This window comes from Phyllobates terribilis, unplaced genomic scaffold (assembly GCF_046119375.1).
Source record: "Phyllobates terribilis strain yellow unplaced genomic scaffold, ASM4611937v1 Scaffold_3__8_contigs__length_932513732, whole genome shotgun sequence".
NCBI classification, from domain to species: Eukaryota; Metazoa; Chordata; class Amphibia; order Anura; family Dendrobatidae; genus Phyllobates; species Phyllobates terribilis.
Genome location: NW_027362763.1, coordinates 907,597,024 through 907,617,369, shown reverse-complemented (window position 1 = coordinate 907,617,369; position 20,346 = coordinate 907,597,024). Strand labels below are relative to the sequence as shown.

Here is a 20,346-nt window from a genome sequence, read left to right as displayed (position 1 = left end):
TGTGTATGTTCCCCCTACTACCTACTGTCACTGAAAGTTCAAGGTCTTCAACTCAGAGGCCTGGATGTCTTTTTTCTTCCCAGCAGTTAGAGATGCTTTTGCTGTACGTGTAGTCAGCCATCCTACATCGGCCGTTGATCTCTGAAGTGTTGCTGGTTTCAGAGACTCATGTGTCACTTTTCAAAGTAATTTTGGACTATGCAGCTCAATTTCTGCTAACTCTTTTATATGTTGTATATGTAAATTAGAAATAAATACTGTGCGCTGAGTAGGATGTAAGTGGGTTGCATCCCGCATGTCTTCCCTTGTGCATTTATTCCATTAGCTGTGGTTAATACACAATCTTGTTCCCCTGACTTTTCACTGATTTCGTTCTTAGTCACTGGAAAGGCGCTGACCTACACATTGTGCGAAGATTCTGTCGTGCTTTATCTCGATTCATCTCTATTACTGACACACTGAACATAGATGGTAAATTTTGTTTTGTCCCCCAGGTATAGTAGCACATGGACCTGCAGCTGGCAGGTATACGGTAACATCATTTTGTCTGTTTGCAGTAAAATGTTTGTGGTTTTGATCAGTCTGGTGTAGATACATTGTGTGTCGGATTCTCGACACTGCACTGAATACAAGCTTCCTGAATAGAAAGCTTTTCTGGCTCTAAGCGTAAGCAGCTCTATGGCTACAGTCACGTGTCTGCTCTCTATATCTACCTTTACTTTACTGTTGAAATCTTACATTTATAGCAAGTGTTGAGAATTGATATACTTACAGGCATGTTATTGTGAAAAATACTGTCATTGTCACTTTCACAAAAACCTGCAGTATGATTGTGTTACGTTTTCTTTGAGTAATATTTTAACTACTTTTAATTTCCTTTCTGTTTTGACTTGGGCAAAAAAATTGATATCTCATATAAGCACGTATCTGAATGCGATCAGAGGCAAGTGACCAGGCATACTCTAAGATCTCTAAAAAATTTTTTACTTATACAAAGAATGATAAAGGCTGACAACATTTTCTAGTTGTATATCTATGCAGTAAGCTTGGTTTATTTTACAGACCTCATGTGCAGAGATTATTGCAGTTATTGCATTAACCTTAGTTCTGGTACTGTATCTATGTAGTAATCTTTGTTCTCTTACAGCATCTGAGTAGAAGTTTTGTTCTAGTACTGTATCTATGTAGTAAGCGTAGTTCTGGTACTGTATCTATGTAGTAATCTTGGTTCTCTTAGTGTATCTATGTAGTAAGTATGGTTCTAGTACTGTATCAATGTATTAAGCTTGGTTCAAGTAACATTTTTGCAGTAGTGTTTGTTCTTTTACTGTATCAATGCAGTAAGTATGGTTCTGTTACCAAACCTGCTGCATATCTATGTTGTAACACGGAACAAGCATGGTATCTATATATTAAGCTTATGAACATGCTACACTTATTATTTCACCATATTTTTCATTGCTCCCTAAGGGCCAGAAAAAGTGCACACCATTCAATTCTTCCCACACTTTGTTTTAGAAGATTTTGGGCTAGTGAGACTTCCATGTAGTATGTACCATGTAGAGTGACTGCAGAAATGTATGTTCTGCTTGGAAAACCACTTTAATGTATGCCTTATGACAATGTGGTTTGGTAGCATATTAAGTAGAATGGGCACAAAATTAGTAATAGTAAGTGTGAAGACACAGGGTTCTCCCATGTGCAGAATACTACTCAGACAACACAGGGTGAGGGTAAAATAGTGTGGCAATACTTTATTCAACCACCAAACAGAAACTAACATATAGAACAGTCCTAGCAAATACCCAAGATGGTGCAAAATTACAGAGTCTCACCCTTCCGCTGTCCCGCCGGGATTAGAGCATCTGCGACTTCAAGTCTTCCAGGGCCAACTACCACAACCAGTGGCACTGCGCTGTAGGCGAGAACCCACAGAGAGGAGGTAGTGGCAAGCTTAGGGAGCTGACAGTCCATGGAGATAAGTGGCCAGTTGATCTCATTGTCCCAACCTGGATTCTTCAAAACGTTCATCGCTGAGGGTTCAGCGCTGGTCAATGGAGCAGATCTTTGTTCTTCCAGCTGGGGCCGTGGTCCCCTAAGCGGACATCCTGTAGACTCACCTGGAACAGAGGCAGAGACCCCTTTATATAGTTCACAACTGTCCTTCAAGCCAACATCCACAGGTCAAGGTTAAGGGATGATGATATTAACTTGAATTGCCTGAGTATCCACAGTTTATCCCCCAGTGTTGACTTGCAAACATTGAAGGATAAACTATAACCACCCAAACAATGCAAGTCAACAAGCTGCATGGGCTGGTAAAATGTGTCATCAACATATTAGCAAACAGCATTGTTCAATGACCCGGCGTCCCTGTCTTGCAAAGATAACAGTACAATAACCTGTAGGAGCTGATGCAGCCTCCAAAATACAACTGAAAATTGCAGGCAACAATATGGAGGCATCATCTCAGTAATGCAGTGCCTTTCAGTGGTACAATAAGAAAGCACCAGGAGAAGCTCAGAGAAATAGTGCTATTGTACAAACTGTGCACACAACTTTTCTGCCTGCATGCTGCCTAGGACAAATGTAGTCTCCCTGATCTGCAAGAAAAAGATTACTGGCTGTCACTCGGGAACCACAAATAGAAGGAAAGCTGCTTACAGGGTGGTATTCTCCTATGTTAGAATACAGCTTTACCAGTCATTCTTTTATTTTACCCCCAACTCTGTGCCCACGATGCAGAAATGCTCAGGTTTTTTTCCTGAGCGTTTCTGCATCTCCCTGGCAGAAAAAATGCATGAGGATTGTACATGCGGATTGTACATGCGGATTGTACATGCGTTTTTCCTGCCAGGGACATGCGGATGTGAAGCGTTCTTCACTTGCATTTCTCCATGCGGGTTGTCAAGCGCTTTCCAAGCGATTTTAGCATCACTTGGAAAGTGCCTGTCAACTTGGTCACACTATATAAATCCATGCAAACGGCATGGATTTATATAGTGTGACCTTAAAGAATGTTTAAAAATAAAAAAATAAATCTATACTTACCTTCTGATGGCCCCCGGAGCCAAACTAGAACTCACACTTTGCACTGACGAGGGGCAGTACCCCGAAACACAGTGTTTACAAATTGAGTTTCTGGTCTTGGCTTTTTATCCTAAGTCATGTGATAAGGCTCGTTAAAGGGTCACTATTGGCTTTTAGGATTGCTATTTCCTGTAGGTGGCGCTAGAGTTCTAATCCTCTTCCTCTCTGAAGAGACAATTTGTATATTTCCCAGAGGAGCATTGCGGCTTTAAAACTCTCCTCACCTGACGTGCTTAACACATCACTCTCCGCAAATAGAAATATTACCCTTAAAAAGTCACAAATTTTTGCATAACATGTAGCAATTTCCCAACGTTTTTATGCCAACCTATCTTAACATCCATAAAGAGCATAACAGGAGGAGCATGGCCTAGCGTGACTTGACAGATTCACTATACTTTCTGCCACAAAAGAAACATAAATTATAGCAGGAATGACTGGAGTCAATTTCCTGATAGCACACGCAGACAAAATATACACCATTTTATTCCAAGTCATGCACCTCTTAAGGAATTTGGCACATTTAACTCCAGTGAAACCTGGAACTTCTCTCTGAAGTCTATTTGGTGTTTTCTTGTGGACAGTGTTAATTGTGTAGTATTTCAGAATGTCATCTTTTAAAAAATAGCAACAAGAGAAATGGAAAAAAAGCCACAAAAATCTTTTACTATAACAAATTGTATGAAGAATGTTTGGGACATCTACTCCACTTTTTCTTTTGCTCCACCTTTAAATCACATCCACTGTCTCTTGCTCAGTAACTCACTAGGCATAATCTGGGGTGATAAGCAAGTAAAGAAAAGTGGTATCTATGTTAGGTCTCATTCAGACGTCCATGTTTTTTCATGTAAGCAAAAAATTGGTACTGATTTCATCAGGGTTTGGTCAGTGTGTCATCAGTGTTTGGTCAGTGTGTCATTAGTGGGAATAAATAAACTCACAAACCCATAGAGTTTGATTGATCTATACAAACATCAGTTTTAAAAATGAATCCGTGTGTCTGGTACTTGGGAAGTATGAAAAGTAGAACATGTTCTATTCTCATCTGTTTTCACCTCTGACTGGGCCTCTTCAGTCATCCTTCAGTGTTTTCCTGATGCAATTTCGCCTGGGAAACCACAGTGGCTGTGCTGGCATCTAAAAGATGCCATGTGCACATAGCCTAAGGACTCATGCAGACGTTGGTGCAAATCGGTCTAATGCACGGCTGGTTGTGGGTCTCACAACCGGAGCATGGCAGCTTAATGTATTTCTATGAGGCTGTCACGCTTGGGTTAGGAGAGCTGTGGCCAGTCTGTGCATTACGGTCCATGATTGGACCAATTTGCACGGACTTCTGAATGAGCCCTAAGGGTTTGTGCACTAGAACTCTTATGCAAAGTTTTCAGAGCAGAAATTGAGTAGAATCTCCGAAGTTTTTGAGAAGGATTTGGATAGATTCCTTTCAGCTTCTGTGCAGGTTTGGAAACTGCCAAAAAAACCTCTGTAGACATTCCCTAAGGTCTAATTCAGACAACCGTGATTTTTCACTTTTTGATCTGATTTTCATCAGTGTTTGGTCAGTGTGTCAGTTTTTTCCATCAGTGATTTTTCTCGTATGAAAAAATAAAAAAATAAGTTGCAAATATTCTCAAACAGATAGTACCTTAGACATTTATGGGTATCTGTTCTGTCTGTGAAAATCCTGAATAGAACACATATGTGATTAACAAACATCTTAATGAGGCCTAAGGTCAAATGCACTCAAGCGTAATATGGGGGAGTTTTTGCATTGTTATTATGGCCATCTGTATTATGGCTGAACAGGGGTTCTAATTGGGCCCCACCTCCCCCCCAAAAAAAAGGAAAAAAGAAAAGTAAAAATTAAATATTGTCGGGATCACAGAAGAGCTTATCTCACAATTTTCCAGCCTTTACATAATAATTTTCCTCCTGCTGAAGTCCTAGATTCCTCTTCCATTGCCCCCATAAGTACCCCCCAAGCACAGCATGATACTCCCATGGTGAATTCTTAGCCTCCACATAATAATGACCCTAATGTACCCCACCTCAACTCTCGACGCAAAGTATGGTGACCCCAACTCAGTATGATTCCCCAACTGTGACCCCCACACACCTCTCCATGCACTATAATGGGCCTACATACAGTATAATAGCCCGCACTAGCCTTTCAAACAGTAAGATGGACCCCAAACAAACCTTCACACTGTATAATTGCTTGCATACAGTATTATTACCCCACATATCCTTCCAAATATGATAATGGCCCCACGTAACCCTCCAAATATTTTAATGGCCCCACATAGCGTTTCTGTCACGCCAGGTGTGTGAAAGACTTAATGCAACACAGAGGGAAAAGGGAAAGGGAGCCCAGACACTAGGGAAAGGGGGAAGTGGAGACCTCCTAGTCTGGTCTAGCATCACCCTGTCTCCCCTAACGTACCTATATTGCCTCCTCAGCAATCGCCACACGCCACTCTCTCATCAAGAGAATGCCAAGAGTGTGGAAAGCAGTCATCAAAGCAAAAGGTGGCTACTTTGAAGAACCTAGAATATAAGACATATTTTCAGTTGTTTCACACTTTTTTGTTAAGTATATAATTCCACATGTCTTAATTCATAGTTTTGATGCCTTCCGTGTGAATGTACAATTTTCATAGTCATGAAAATAAAGAAAAATCTTTAAATGAGAGGTGTGTCCAAACTTTTGGTCTGTACTGTATGTGCACACGCCTTTTTCACACATCATTTTCACACTCAGAAATTAACACAAAATCTGAATGCATGATTCCAGGTTTAACACCATGCAGGAAATGGTCATCACAGACTAGTGAGCATGCATAGCCGATATTCAGAGATTTTTCCACTCTAATAAATCACGTTTTCATCTGGCGCCTCCTCTCTTCTTGTGATGCCGTCCACCTTCTCTGTTTCATGTAGATGACACGTCCTGCGTCATCCACAGTGTTCCCCTTCACGCTCCAGTGCAAGGGTACTTCTCTCTGCCATGTCAAGGGCAGAGCAAAGTACTGTTCTGCTCATGTGCGGGAAAAGGCCAAAGAGCACCAGCGCATGTGTGGCGCCCCTGAGGGTTCAGTCGCCACAGAGGTACTGCATCTCATCCAGAGGTGTGGTATTTCACTCTCAGGTAAGGATGGAGTACTGCCCGGGACCCAACCACTTGCATACATTACACTCCACTTCGCAGGGCATGGCGAGATTGCTCCTAAGGGACAGCACAGTCCCTGGTCCCTGGCTGGAGGGCGGAACCATGTAGTGGGTGTGGGTGGAGGAATAAGTTTAGGGGAGCACTTCAGGAGTAGTATAAAAAGGGGAAGCCATTTTGGGAGTGGTGAGACCAGTCTGAGGAAACAGTCAGAGGAGCAGGAGCTCTGCAGAAGCTCTGCTCAGGAGGAGTGGGCCTGAGTGAGAGAGGCCCAGAAGGTGAGACAGAAGAGAGGAGAGGAGCCGGGAGGAAGGATCCAGAAGGAAAGAGGGGATCCTAGGGGTACGGGAAGTGCTGGAGGCCACCCGTACTCCCGAATCTACCAAGACGTGGAAGAATCTGTCCGCAAAGGGGACCGGCCCCTAACTAGTGGGAATTACAACATTCAGCTAGAAATCGGAGTCTTCTACATTTTCAGGGTGTAGTTGCCACAGCCGCAATTAATCGCCAAAAAGGTAGCCGCACAGGATCCAGGGAACTCCAGGTTGCCCGCCAAGATCTGAGGTTACCGGCTTGGGACACTGTTTGTGAGGCGTAGGGCGGGAGGGTGAGAGCCAGCGCAGGAAGACGACCGAGAAAGGCACACAGAACGGGGTCCCGTTAAGTGCTCTTGAATTACCTGAGGGATTGCTGAACCCCTGCCTCGGTGAACGCAGAACGCCGCGGGTGGTGATAATTTGGCCATTGTAACTAGGAGCAACGTGATAATTGTGAGTAAACCTTGAAGACTGCACCCCACTGTCTCTGTGAATTACTGCTGCGCCATGAGCCGGCCTGCACTACACTGCACAACAACAGCTACCTCATCATTTACCATCACAGCACCGCCCTGGAGCTTAGCTCTACCTGTGGAGAGCTGAACCAACTCTGCTGCATTACCAACAGCTCCAGAGGGCCTGCTCCGCAGCGGCGGCTCCATATAGCCGCATACCACAGGTGGTGTCACGAACATTAAATTATAAAAACTATAAAATCCCCTGGGTCACGGACCGGGTCACCGCCACTGTGACATCCCCTGCACCGACCGGCCCGGCACCGAGTACCCCACGGCCCAGGGGGCGCGTCACATGCTCATTACAGTACTTTACTCTGCCCTCGGCAGGGCAGAGAGAAGTGCGCCTACGTAGGTGCGCGAAGGGGACATTGTGTGGATAATGTAGGACATGTCATCCACATGCAGCAGAGAAGAGGAACGGCATTGCAAGAAGGCAGGAGGCACCCGATGAAGACTAGCGACGCCCTTCGGATCAGACCACCCTGTAGGTGAGTATAATAAAAGGTCTTTTTTTTCCTTATATAGGGAATTGGAGTCATATATACAGCATTTTAGAATGCTGTGACATGGGGCTGAAAGGTGGCGGCCATAGGTTATATGGGAAAAACCTGGTGACAAGTTCCAGTGTGCATCAGCTTCCATTGTTCTCGGCAGCACAGGTTTTGTTTGCACAGGACGATGTGATGCCAAGAATGATGATCTTTTATACAGTACAAAACATCATTCAGCCAAAGAACAAGCATTTTGCTCATTTGTTGAGTGATCAGCTGCCTGTTTAGACTGTACAATTATCATGAAATGTGTGTTCCTAGGAATTCTCATTCACGATAATTATGCCGCATAAATGGACCTTAAGGTGCTGATTCATCAAAGTGTTTATGCCAGAAAAATAAAATAACACAGTTTGAAAAGTTGAAAATTTTCTTGCCCAATGCTTTGTTGCTCAATTTTTTTAAACTTGCAATTTTCACACCAGTCTTTGCTAGCTCCACCAGTGTAATCAGAGCATAGATGGGACCTGGCCAATTCATCAAAAAGTTACTTATGCCACAAATCTTACTCCAGTAGTGGAATAACTTTTCTGTTTAAGCTTGCGGAGGTGCCACAGAGAAGATGTACCGATTTCATTAAGTAGCATGTACATCTTAGAGAATTAGGTGCATCCTACTCCACAAATCCCCTTCATTAAGACTGGTGTGTACAACACTAGGATTGATGAATCGACCTCTAGCATGTGCACTATTTTCTTAACCGCTTCTGATGAAGTATTTTTAACATGTTCCTTACCATCTTTCTGTATTGTTTCTGTGATCCAGAACACATTATCTAGAACACAACAGCTATGTGGCCTGAGTGCCCCACACACATGAATCATCAGCTCTGTTAATGATTTGTGTGTTTTCCATGGGTAGAGCAGCGAGCAGCTACCAGACACTTTTGTCAGTGGTTTATCCATGAGAAAACTGAAGCATCCAATTCAAACTGATATCAGAGGAAAGTCAATAGACCCTCGTGATGGTCCTCAGGTCATGAAAAAATAAGTGATTTTAGCCGACTCTACTCCAATGTGTATGGAGGCCTTAAGAAAAGTATAGTATGCTTGATTTAAAGGTGTGGGATTGTACTCAAAGACAGATTAGTGTAAGCATTTTATAGACATGTTGTTAGAACCTTGCTCTTAGTTTTTTTTCCTTTGCTGGTCACATGACCTTGTTGGCCTATTTAATCCTGCTCCGCCCTTCTGGCTTTGCTGGACTTCATTGTATAACTACTTTCTAGCTAGCCTGTGCTCTGTGTCTTGCTCTGTTAGTTTGCTTGGTCTACTGACCTCTATGTTCTATATATTTTGTTTGTTCGTCTGTCTGCTACTATTTCTGTTAGGAGGTGTCCCATATTCCTCCCAGTCCTTAGTACTTGTAGGGATTCCTTCCTCACATCTATAGGTCTCCGTACAGACTAGCTTAGGACTTTAGCAGGTCTGATCGCAGGATTAGGTTCCCTGTTACGTCGTAGGGATTAAGCTGAGTTCTATCGTAGGGACAGATCTCCTCTCTTTCCTTAGCTCTGGTAGCAGAACATAACAGTAAGTCCAGCCAGCAAATTCTCTAAGGAAAGATTTTTCTGTTCCATCATGGTGTCGGTTCAGGATTTGGTTCATCGCCTGCAGGGACTCTCTCTGGAGGTGGCCGAGCTCCGTCAGCACGTGAGTAACTGTCCTGGAGCACATTTCTTGGAGCCTAAGGTATGTTTGCCGGATTTATTTTTTGGTGAACACCGAGAATTTTTTTCATTCAAAAATGCTTGCTTATTGTATTTTCGTTTGAGACCTAAGTCCTCTGGGGATGAATCCCAGCGCGTAGGGTTCATAATGTCACTTTTGCGCAAAGAGCCTCAGGAGTGGGCCTTTTCTTTGCAACCTAGTGATACATGCTTCAGATCAGTGGATAGTTTTTTTTCTGCTTTGGGACTATTATATGATGATCCTGACCGTGTCGCATCAGCTGAGACTGAGTGGAGACGTTTAAAACAAGGATCAGGTAATGTGGAAAAATATTGTACTCATTTCCGTCGTTGGTCTACTCAAACAGGGTGGAACGATTCTGCTCTGAAAAGTCTATTTCTTGCTGGGCTCAGTGAAAGGGTTAAAGACCTGCTAATTGCTTATCCTACACCTGAAGATTTGCAACAGGCTATGCAATTAGCTATACGGGTGGATAGAAGACTGCGTGCAAGGGTTAATGAGAGCAAATCCTCTGCTATGTCAGTTTCTGGTTATGAGAATGTGTGTACTAACAGTGGTGAACCGATGGAGATTGGATCGGTGGCACCTCGCTCTCAAGAAAAAGACCGTCGATTTTTTGAAGGCTTGTGTTTCTATTGCGGAAAATCTGGTCATTTGATTAAAGGCTGTGAGCTTCGTATGAAGAAAGAAAAAAAAATGGTCAGTCATGCCCGTATTGCCTGTTTAAATTCCAAGGGTGTATTTTTAGCTGCTTCCATGATTGCTCAAGAAAAATTAATGGAATTTCGGGTGTTTGTCGATTGTGGGTCTACTCTGAATGTTATTGATGGGGGATTCGTGGAAAGACTCAATTTAAAACCTGAACCTTTATCATCCCCCATTGCTGTGGTTTCTGTGGATGGTTCCCCTTTGAAGAATATTACTCTCAAGGTCTGTGAATTTCCTCTCACTATTAATGGTGTTCACCATGAGAAATTGGATTTGGTAGTGTTGAATAACTTGCCTTCTCCAGTAATATTGGGATTGCCCTGGTTAAAATTTCACAATCCTGTATAGGATTGGTCTACCAGTGAAATTAAATCCTGGAGCCATAAATGTTATGACAAGTGTTGTAATGGGCGTATTGCAGCTTTGGATAGGGGAGAATTGCCTGTTCCTATTCAGGATTTTTGGAGAGTTTTTTCTGAGAAGGAATCGCAGGTTTTGCCTCCCCATAGAGACTATGATTGTTCTATTGAATTTGTCCCTGGAGCGACTCTTCCTAAAAGTCGTTTATTTAACCTTACTATTCCTGAGAGGAAGGCTTTGGAGGAATACATACAGACAAGTTTGGCCGCCGGTCACATTAGGCCCTCTAAGTCTCCTGTGGCGGTTGGATTTTTTTTTGTAAAAAAAAAGGACGGCGGTTTACGTCCTTGTCTGGATTTTCGTGAGATTAACAAAATTACTGTACGCAATCCTTACCCACTGCCATTGATTCCTGATCTGTTTAACCAGTTAATGGGGGCCAAGTGGTTCTCTAAAATTGACCTTAAGGGGGCATACAATCTGTTGCGCATGAAGGAGGGTGACGAATGGAAGACTGCTTTTAACACTCCTGTGGGTCATTTTGAGAATCTGGTTATGCCTTTTGGTCTTACTAATGCTCCTGCATTTTTTCAGAATCTGATTAATGACATCCTTAGACCTTTGATCGGTAAAAATGTGGTTGTGTATTTGGATGACATTTTGATTTATTCGCCGGATCTGGAGTCTCATTGGCGGAGCGTGCGTGAGGTATTACAGTTATTAATGGACAATTCGCTTTTTGTTAAGCTGGAGAAATGTGAGTTCGCTGTACAGAGAATTAGTTTTTTGGGCTACATTATCTCCAGCAAAGGTTTTGAGATGGATCCGGTTAAGGTTCAGGCTGTGCAGGAATGGCCTAGGCCTATTGGTTTGAAATCGATACAGAGGTTTTTGGGTTTCGCCAATTACTATAGAAAATTCATAAAAAAAATTTCTAGTATTGTCAAACCTCTGACTGATCTCACCAGGAAAGGTGCTGATGCGGTTCAGTGGTCTTCTGAGGCCATTGAAGCTTTTGTGTATCTCAAGGAGAGGTTCACCTCTGCTCCCATCCTTATGCAGCCTGATGTTACTAGGCCGTTTTTGGTTGAGGTTGATGCTTCCTCTGTGGGGGTTGGCGCAGTATTGTCTCAGGATAACGGGGATAGATTACATCCCTGTGCCTTTTTTTCAAAAAAATTTTCGGAGACTGAACTGAATTACGATATTGGTAATCGGGAATTATTGGCTATTAAACTCGCATTTGAACACTGGCGCCACTTCTTGGAAGGTGCGGAATTTCCCGTTCAGGTTCTTACGGATCATAAAAATCTGATATATCTTGATGCTGCCAAGCGCCTGAATGCCCGTCAGGCTAGGTGGGCACTGTTTTTCTCGCGGTTTAATTTCTCCGTTACTTACATCCCTGGTACTAAGAATGTTAAGGCGGATGCCTTGTCTCGCAGTTTTTCTCCCATAGTCGGTGCTGAGAAAGAGGAGAACATTTTACAAGAAGGTGTTGTGATAGCTGCTTTGGACTCCGTTTTGGAAAATGAGATTCTTAAAGCACAGGAGAATGCCCCTTCTAACACTCCTCATGGGAGGTTGTTTGTGCCTGGGACCTTTAGGAGAGATTTGTTTGTTGAGTGTCACGAATCTCGGTTGGCAGGTCATCCCGGAATCTCTGAGACCAAGAGACTGGTGGGTCGCAGTTTTTGGTGGCCTGGATGGCAGAAGGAAGTCATTAAGTGGGTGCGTCAATGCACTATATGTGCTAGATCTAAGTCCTCACATACTCCTGCTGCGGGGTTGCTTTGTCCTTTGGAGGTTCCCAGTGCTCCTTGGACACATTTGGCTATGGACTTTATAACTGACCTTCCCCCCTCTGAGGGTTTTACTGTCATCTGGGTGGTCGTGGACCGTTTTAGCAAGATGTGTCACTTGGTTCCTTTCGTCAAACTGCCCTGCGCTAAAACTCTCGCTAAGGCCTTTGTCAAGGAAATTGTCAGACTTCATGGCGTTCCTACTGACATTGTTTCTGATAGGGGTCCTCAGTTCGTGGCTCGTTTTTGGCGTGCCTTTTGTGATAGGTTGGGAGTTCATTTGTCGTTCTCGTCCGGATATCATCCTGAATCTAATGGCCAGACAGAAAGGAAAAACCAGGATGTTGAGCAGTTCTTGCGTTGTTTTGTGGCAGACAATCAAGAGGGGTGGTCTGAGTTTCTGCCACTTGCTGAATTTGCTCTGAACAATCATACATCTTCTTCTGCTGGTTGTTCGCCTTTTTTTTGTTGTTCTGGGAGACATCCGTCGTTTGGGTCGTTCTCCAAGTTGGGATCTGCCGTGCCTGAGGAGGAGAATTTTTCCGGTGATTTGGAGAGAGTTTGGACGGATGTGCGTGGTAATCTTCAGGAGGCCAACAGAAAATCTAAAGACTACTTTGATAGGAAACGACAGGAGGTTTTGTTCGCTGTTGGTGACATGGTTTGGTTGTCCTCTAGGAATCTGCGGTTGAGGATTCCTTCAAAGAAATTGGGTCCCAAGTTTGTAGGGCCCTTTAAGGTGCTTCAGGTTGTCAACCAATCTGCTGTTAGGTTGGAGGTTCCTACCTCCTGGAGAATTAATCCGGTATTTCATGTCTCTCTGTTGAAAAAAGCTGTTGTATCGGATTGTGACGCCTCTGCCTCTGTTCCTCCGGTGGTGGAGGACGGGGAATATGAAATTTCTCGCATCCTTAACTCTAGACGGTATAGAGGTAGTTTGCAGTATCTTGTGGCCTGGAAAGGTTTCGGTCCCGAGGATAACTCTTGGGTGAGGTCGGATGATGTTTCCGCGTCCAGACTTATCAGAGCGTTTCACAGGAGATTTCCTGATAAGCCTGGTCCTAGGGGATCCGGAGGATCCTCTTAGAAGGGGGGGTACTGTTAGAACCTTGCTCTTAGTTTTTTTTCCTTTGCTGGTCACATGACCTTGTTGGCCTATTTAATCCTGCTCCGCCCTTCTGGCTTTGCTGGACTTCATTGTATATCTCGTTTCTAGCTAGCCTGTGCTCTGTGTCTTGCTCTGTTAGTTTGCTTGGTCTACTGACCTCTATGTTCTATATATTTTGTTTGTTCGTCTGTCTGCTACTATTTCTGTTAGGAGGTGTCCCATATTCCTCCCAGTCCTTAGTACTTGTAGGGATTCCTTCCTCACATCTATAGGTCTCCGTACAGACTAGCTTAGGACTTTAGCAGGTCTGATCGCAGGATCAGGTTCCCTGTTACGTCGTAGGGATTAAGCTGAGTTCTATCGTAGGGACAGATCTCCTCTCTTTCCTTAGCTCTGGTAGCAGAACATAACACGTTACCAGAGAAAAGTGTTGCTAAAGTCTTGAAAGATCAAGTGCACAAGCAGAAAGGTACATGTCTTCCCATGCACACCTTCACCATTTAAAGTTATATTCATATTTAGTTATCATAATGTAGTTATAAAAAGTTATCATATTACATATAAAACTTACAGCTGACAAATATTACCTATATACTATTATGAACAAAACACAACATGCAAAGACTACTATTACCAATACTACCATAATACTAAGCCCATATATTACCTCCACACCATGAATATAACCATTAAATAGTTAATAAATATTATCATACATGTGCTGAACAAAACACAGTAAACAAATACAAATATTACTAAAAACTATACATGGTGACTATAATTGTTAATAAATAAAAAGAAAAATGACAATATTGCCACGATATATGATAATGAGTTTTAATTGCATTCATGGGGTACCATGATGGGGGCCATATTCGCACCAAGTTTCCCAAATATGTTTGTATGTAGGAGCACTGTATGTTATGCCCCTGTGTAACGCTGGCAGAGGCGCAGACTCTCTCACTGCCATGGCCCCCAGCCAGAGTGTCGCCCTTCCTTTCTCCCATCACACTCCCGCTGCCCGGGGTACTCGCACGGTACGCAGATCCCCAGACACTGTGCTTAGGGCATGCCAATGGCCAGAGTCGCTGACTATTTAAGGCACCTCATCCAACATGGAAGTGCCTGTGCAACGTTGTAAGTTTGTTTCCTAACACTCTTGATAGTTCTCAAGTCCCAGTGCCTGTCTGCCTGTCCATCAGCCGTGCCAGCCTGTGCCTGCCTCCTGTCCTTTGGGGGTCAGCTGCCATCCACCCGAGGTCAGTCCCGGAGTAGTACCTGGTTCACCTTCCTCGTCTCTCCTTGGATTTCGGAGTCGTCGTACATCCGAGCTTGGACAAGGTGAGGATCCTAGTTACGCCCCTCTGGGCTCTACTCGGACCACGGCACAGTGGCTCCACCACCCAGTAGACATTTTGGTGTGGTTCTGGACTTTATTTGCAGTATACTTCCAGTAACAGTACTAATTTAGTCATCTTTATTGGACATTAAAATGACGTACATTAGAAAAGTGCTTATTTTGTACATTAAATAGATAGAGAACCATTATATTCAATTCAGGTTTTGGATAGCCATTTTGAGGCAGATATCCAGTTTTACAGAAACATGATGAAGAACATTTTCCATTATTTTACTCTTTCTGATGGTATGCTGTGGTTTTTAATGGTTTTTATCACACATTTATTTTAAGAATGAAAAAAATATATATATCTATATATATGTATGTATATATATACACACAGGTGCTTCTCACAAAATTAGAATATCATCAAAAAGTAAATTTATTTCAGTTCTTCAATACAAAAAGTGAAACTCGTATATTATATAGAGTCATTACAAACAGAGTGATCTATTTCAAGTGTTTATTTCTGTTAATGTTGATGATTATGGCTTACAGCCAATGAAAACAAAGTCATTATCTCAGTAAATTAGAATACTTTATAAAACAGCTTGAAAAATGTTTTTAAAATACAAAATGTTGGCCTACTGAAATGTATGTTTAGTAAATTCACTCAATACTTGGTCGAGGCTCCTTTTGCATCAATTACTGCATCAATGCGGCAATGTGGCATGGAGGCGATCAGCCTCTGGCACTGCTGAGGTGTTATGGAAGCCCAGGTTGCTTTGATAGCAGCCTTCAGCTCGTCTGCATTGTTGGGTCTGGTGTCTCTCATCTTCCTCTTGACAATACCCCATAGATTCTCTATGGGGTTAAAGTCAGGAGAGTTTGCTGGCCAATCAAGTACAGTCATACTGTTGTTTTTAAACCAGGTATTGGTACTTTTGGCAGTGTGGACAGGTGCCAATTCCTGCTGGAGAATGAAATTTCCATCTCTAAAAAGCTTTTCGGCAGAGGGAAGCATGAAGTATTCTAAAATTTCTTGGTAGACGGTTGTGCTGACTTTGATCTTGATAAAACACAGTGGACCTACACCAGCAGATGACATGGCTCCCCAAACCATCACTGATTGTGGAAACTTCACACTAGACCTCTAGCAGCTTGGATTGTGGCCTCTCCACTCTCCCTCCAGACTCTGGGACCTTGATTTCCAAATGAAATGCAAAATTTACTTTCATCTAAAAACAACACCTTGGGCCACTGAGCAACAGTCCAGGTTTTTCTTTCCTTGGCCCAGGTAAGACGCTTCTGGCATTGTCTATTGGTCATTAGTGGCTTGACACAAGGAATGCGACACTTGTAGCCCATGTCCTGGATACGTCTGTGTGTGATGGCTCTTGAAGCAATGACTCCAGCAGCAGTCCACTCTTTGTGAATCTCCCCCAAATGTTTGAATGGCCTTTTCTTAACAATCCTTTCAAGGCTGCGGTTATCCTGGTTGCTTGTGCACCTTTTTCTACCACACTTTTTCCTTCCACTCAACTTTCCATTAATATGCTTGGATACAGGACTCAGTGGACAGTCAACTTCTTTAGCAATGACCTTTTGTGGCTTACCCTTCCTGTGGAGTGTGTAAATGACTGCCTTCTGGACATCTGTCAAGTCAGCAGTCTTCTCCATGATTGTGGAGCCTACAGAAACAGACAAAGGGGCCTTTTTAAACGCTTCGGAAGCCTTTGTGTAGCGCCCCGAGGGTTCGGCCGCTACAGGGGTATTGCATCTCTGCCAGAGGTGTGGTATTCCACTCCCAGGTAAGGATGGAGTATGGACCAGGGCTCAGTCCGCGGCAGCTGGACAAAAGTGGGTCACTGGTGAGGCAGGCCAGAGAAAGGAAAGAATGGGGTCCTGTGCCATATTCCTGAGCTGCCTGGGAGTTGACCGAGCCCCTCACCTGGTGGACGCAGCACGGCTCGGACGGTCACTACCTGTACAGAAGTGACCCGGAGTACCTGAACTGTGAGTAAAAGACATTGGACTGCAGTACGTTGTCTGTGTGCTCTTTCGCTCCTCCAGCACTAACGGTATTGGGACTCCCATCACCATCACTCCCACCATCCACTACACTGCCCTGGGGCCGCACTCTTCCCGTGGGAAGTCACACCATTCCAGCTGCATACATCATCGGCCCCAGCGGTCTGCCCTGCAGCGGTGGTTCCTAATAACCACAATCCACGAGTGGCGTAGTCGGACATTATCTAAAACATCTAAAAGACTGCCACTGGTCTGACCACCCTGAGCCACGGACCGGGTCACCACTACTACCCCCATCGTCTCCCTATTGCCCGGTTCCGAGTGCCCCACGGCCCAGGGGGCGAGTCAGCTTTGGCGTAGTCGGCAGGATTTCGTGCCCGCTAACAACGGGTACTGCGCCCCCGAAAAGAGACTGTTTTACTGTACTAAAGATGGCACCCGCCCCAGAAGAACGAGCGCCATAATGTGCGCGCCAAAAGACCACAGGAGACCGCCTCCCATCGTGGGCCGGGTCTCAGAATGGCGCCAAAGAAAGAGCCCACCCCCAACAGCCATGAGTACTGCTGTGGAAATGTCCGTCAACGTGGGGGGCTGCCCCTGAGAGTGATTGTCAGCAGAATGCCCCAGGACCACCCCCCATGGGGGCGGAAAGAGAAGAAAACTGCGGGGCAGGGGGTGGTCTGGATCAGTCCAGACAGACCACACCCGGGGATGGACGCCCTCAGCAGCACCAGCCTCCTGGCCCGAGCCTGCTGCAGGCCGAACCGCTCTGCAGCCTAGCAGAAGTCCTAGCGCAGCTCCCCCGAGACCCGGAGCGTGCGCGAGCTGCACTGGAGGATCTGGAGAGGAGGATGGTCCAAGCGCAGCGGGGTGCGCTCAGCGAGTGGAGAGAAGAGCTGGCCCGGCAGGCTGGAATCCACCAGCGACAAGCCTCAACCGCACCCCGGAGTCTGCCTGCCTCTGAGGACGGCGCAGGAGGAGAGAGGACCCGAGGCGACGCCGCGGAGGGAGCCACGAGGACTGAGGCAAGTGAAGGGGACGTCACCACCCCAGGCCCAGCAACCGCAAGCCTGCCCCAGCCTTCAGTCGCAGCACCCGAAGCCCCACTCACCGCACCTGTTGCCGCGCCACCACTGCTCCCAGCTAGGCCTCAAGCGGCGAGCGCCGTGGCCACGCCCCGCCCGGCGCCACGCCCCTTGACCCCGGGCGCTGTAAAGCGAGAAGCGTCATCGGCCCGGTCGCAAGGCCTGGATGACCCGGGCGCCATTACTAAGCCTGCGCCCCTGTCCCGGACGGGACTGCCACATAGCGCAGCCGAGAGACCCCCGGCCTGGTCGCAAGGCCGAGTGCCCCCGGGCGCTGCTCTCAGATCAGGTCCCTCCACTATGCCATGGCTGGGTGTGGACCTGATTGCACATCATACCGGTCCGGATGGACTGCCGCTGGAGTGGCCGGCTGAAGTGACCAGCAGTCAGCCATGGAAAACCCAGCCCCCGCGCGAGCCTCTGATACCAGCTCCAGAGCCCGTAGAGGTCACCCTACCCCCACTGGAAGATGCCCAATTTGAGTGGGACCCCGCCGGCGAGAACTTGATGGGGTTCACTCAAGAGACCCGGGCAGACGCGGTCCGTCGTCTGGAGGCTTGTCAGCAGCAACTGGCGACCTTCGAACGGGAACGGCAGGAGAGGCGCGTCAGGGAGGAGCGGCTCCAGGCCCGAAGCGCGGAGCAAAAACGCAGAGCCCGTCAAAACCCCCGGGCCGCCCGTGGTCCCCAAATCACCGGGACCATAATCAAATTCCATATGGAGAACGGTTGGGGCTTCATCAGGGGCCCGGAAACGGCAGGCGACGTCTTTGTAACCCGCAGGAACGTTGAAAGCCACCTACCGGAGGGACACCGTGGCCGTGACCTCTACCCTGGTGATGTGGTCACCTTTACCCGACACGAGAGCGCAAAAGGACCATACGCCCTCCATGTCCATCGACTTACAGAAGAAGAACTGCGGCACTATGGCTATGAGGAAAGCCAAGAGGGCCCGGACGGGTCTGAAGAACCATATGAGGAGGAAGAAGGAGCATATGGAGGACACCGCTACTAGTAAGTAGCAAAAGCATGTGTGTAAATAGTTACCCGTCGGGGTACAAAGGAATATCGTGAAACTGTTTACCGTGTGAACGTTATCCCCTATATCCCCTACCAGGCTGAGGACTGTGAGCAGCCATTCCCCCTTTTCAGCCGGCTGAGGACTGGGAACGGCCAATCCCCTGTAAATAGTTGCGCTTCCTAAAGCGCCCCCTACTGGTTTTATAAAAAGACTACCACGTCTACCTCGGGACAGCAAGTCCCTCATGTTTACAAGTTTGCCAAAGCTCCTACACTCACAAGAAGAATGCACACCTGGTCGCAAGTTGCACCGCGGCCCTGATCCTGGAATACAAGAATGTGTTTTGCTTAAAAATGTTTTATATGAATACGTTTTATATGCTGCTAAATAAGAATGTGAACGTTTTCTATAATGTTTATGTGACAAAAGAGTTCCAGTAGTGTTGAAAATATTTTATAATGCCTAGTGAAAGAAAAGTGTGTCCCATAAAGGGAATTCATCTGTGTCGTCCGTTTCTGAATGTAAAAGGTTATTGAAAAAGTTTGCATGTCCTGTATTTAACTGTTTTTGCTCTGTTCCAGCCTGAGGACGTGCTGTGGTTTACCAGGGGGGGAATGTAGCGCCCCAGGGTTCGGCCGCTACAGGGGTATTGCACCTCTGCCAGAGGTGTGGTATTCCACTCCCAGGTAAGGATGGAGTATGGACCAGGGCTCAGTTAGCTGCATACAGCACACACACCCCATTTCCGAGGGACAGCTCAACGGTGCTCCCACTAGACAGAAGTGCAGGCACGACCGACTATGTCCCTGGCTGGAGTGGGGAGGGGGGTGGAATACCCAGTGCTGTAGGGGCAGATAGGGGTTGGTTCCTGAGCGTAGGAAGGAGCCCATTGGTTGCTGGTCACCTGGGCTCATGGTCAGAGGGAGGTATAAAAGGTGGGCACCATCTTAGCTCTAGGAGTAGTTCAGTCTGTGCAGACTGAGGAGAAGACAGGGGGTAGAGGCTCTGTAGGAGCTCTACTCCAGAGTGGGCCTAGAGAGAGGCCGAGGAAGACAGAGAGAGGAGGTGAAAGGGAGCTGTGATTAAGTCTCATCCCAGCTCCACGAGAAAGGAACAGAAAGGAACAGGAAGGAACAGAAAAGGAGAAGAAGAGACAGAGAAACAGAAGGGCTCAGGAACAAGAAGGTGGAAGGGACCCTAAGAACCCACGAGAATACAGGGTGGAGGGTCAGGCAGATTAAGGGTGCCGGATCCCAAGTTGGTGGAGGAGAAACTACCCTCAGCCAAAGACCGGACGTCGTGATCATTTATTGGTGCGACACCTCATCAAACCTGCTAGGAAGGCACCATATAGGACAGCGGAGAACGGGGCCCACGTTTACCCGCACAAGTCCGCGGCAGCTGGACAAAAGTGGGTCACTGGTGAGGCAGGCCAGAGAAAGGAAAGAAGGGGGTCCTGTGCCATATTCCTGAGCTGCCTGGGAGTTGACCGAGCCCCTCACCTAGTGGACGCAGCACGGCTCGGGCGGTCACTACCTGTACAGAAGTGACCCGGAGTAC

General features: G+C 46.0%; 1 protein-coding gene across 16 annotated transcripts in view; it reads left to right on the top strand.

Moving 5' to 3' along the window:
- LOC141257787 (uncharacterized) overlaps positions 1 to 20,346 on the top strand; it is a 1,010,546-nt gene that overhangs the window by 200,251 nt on the left and 789,949 nt on the right. The gene's annotated exons all lie outside the window — the stretch shown is intronic.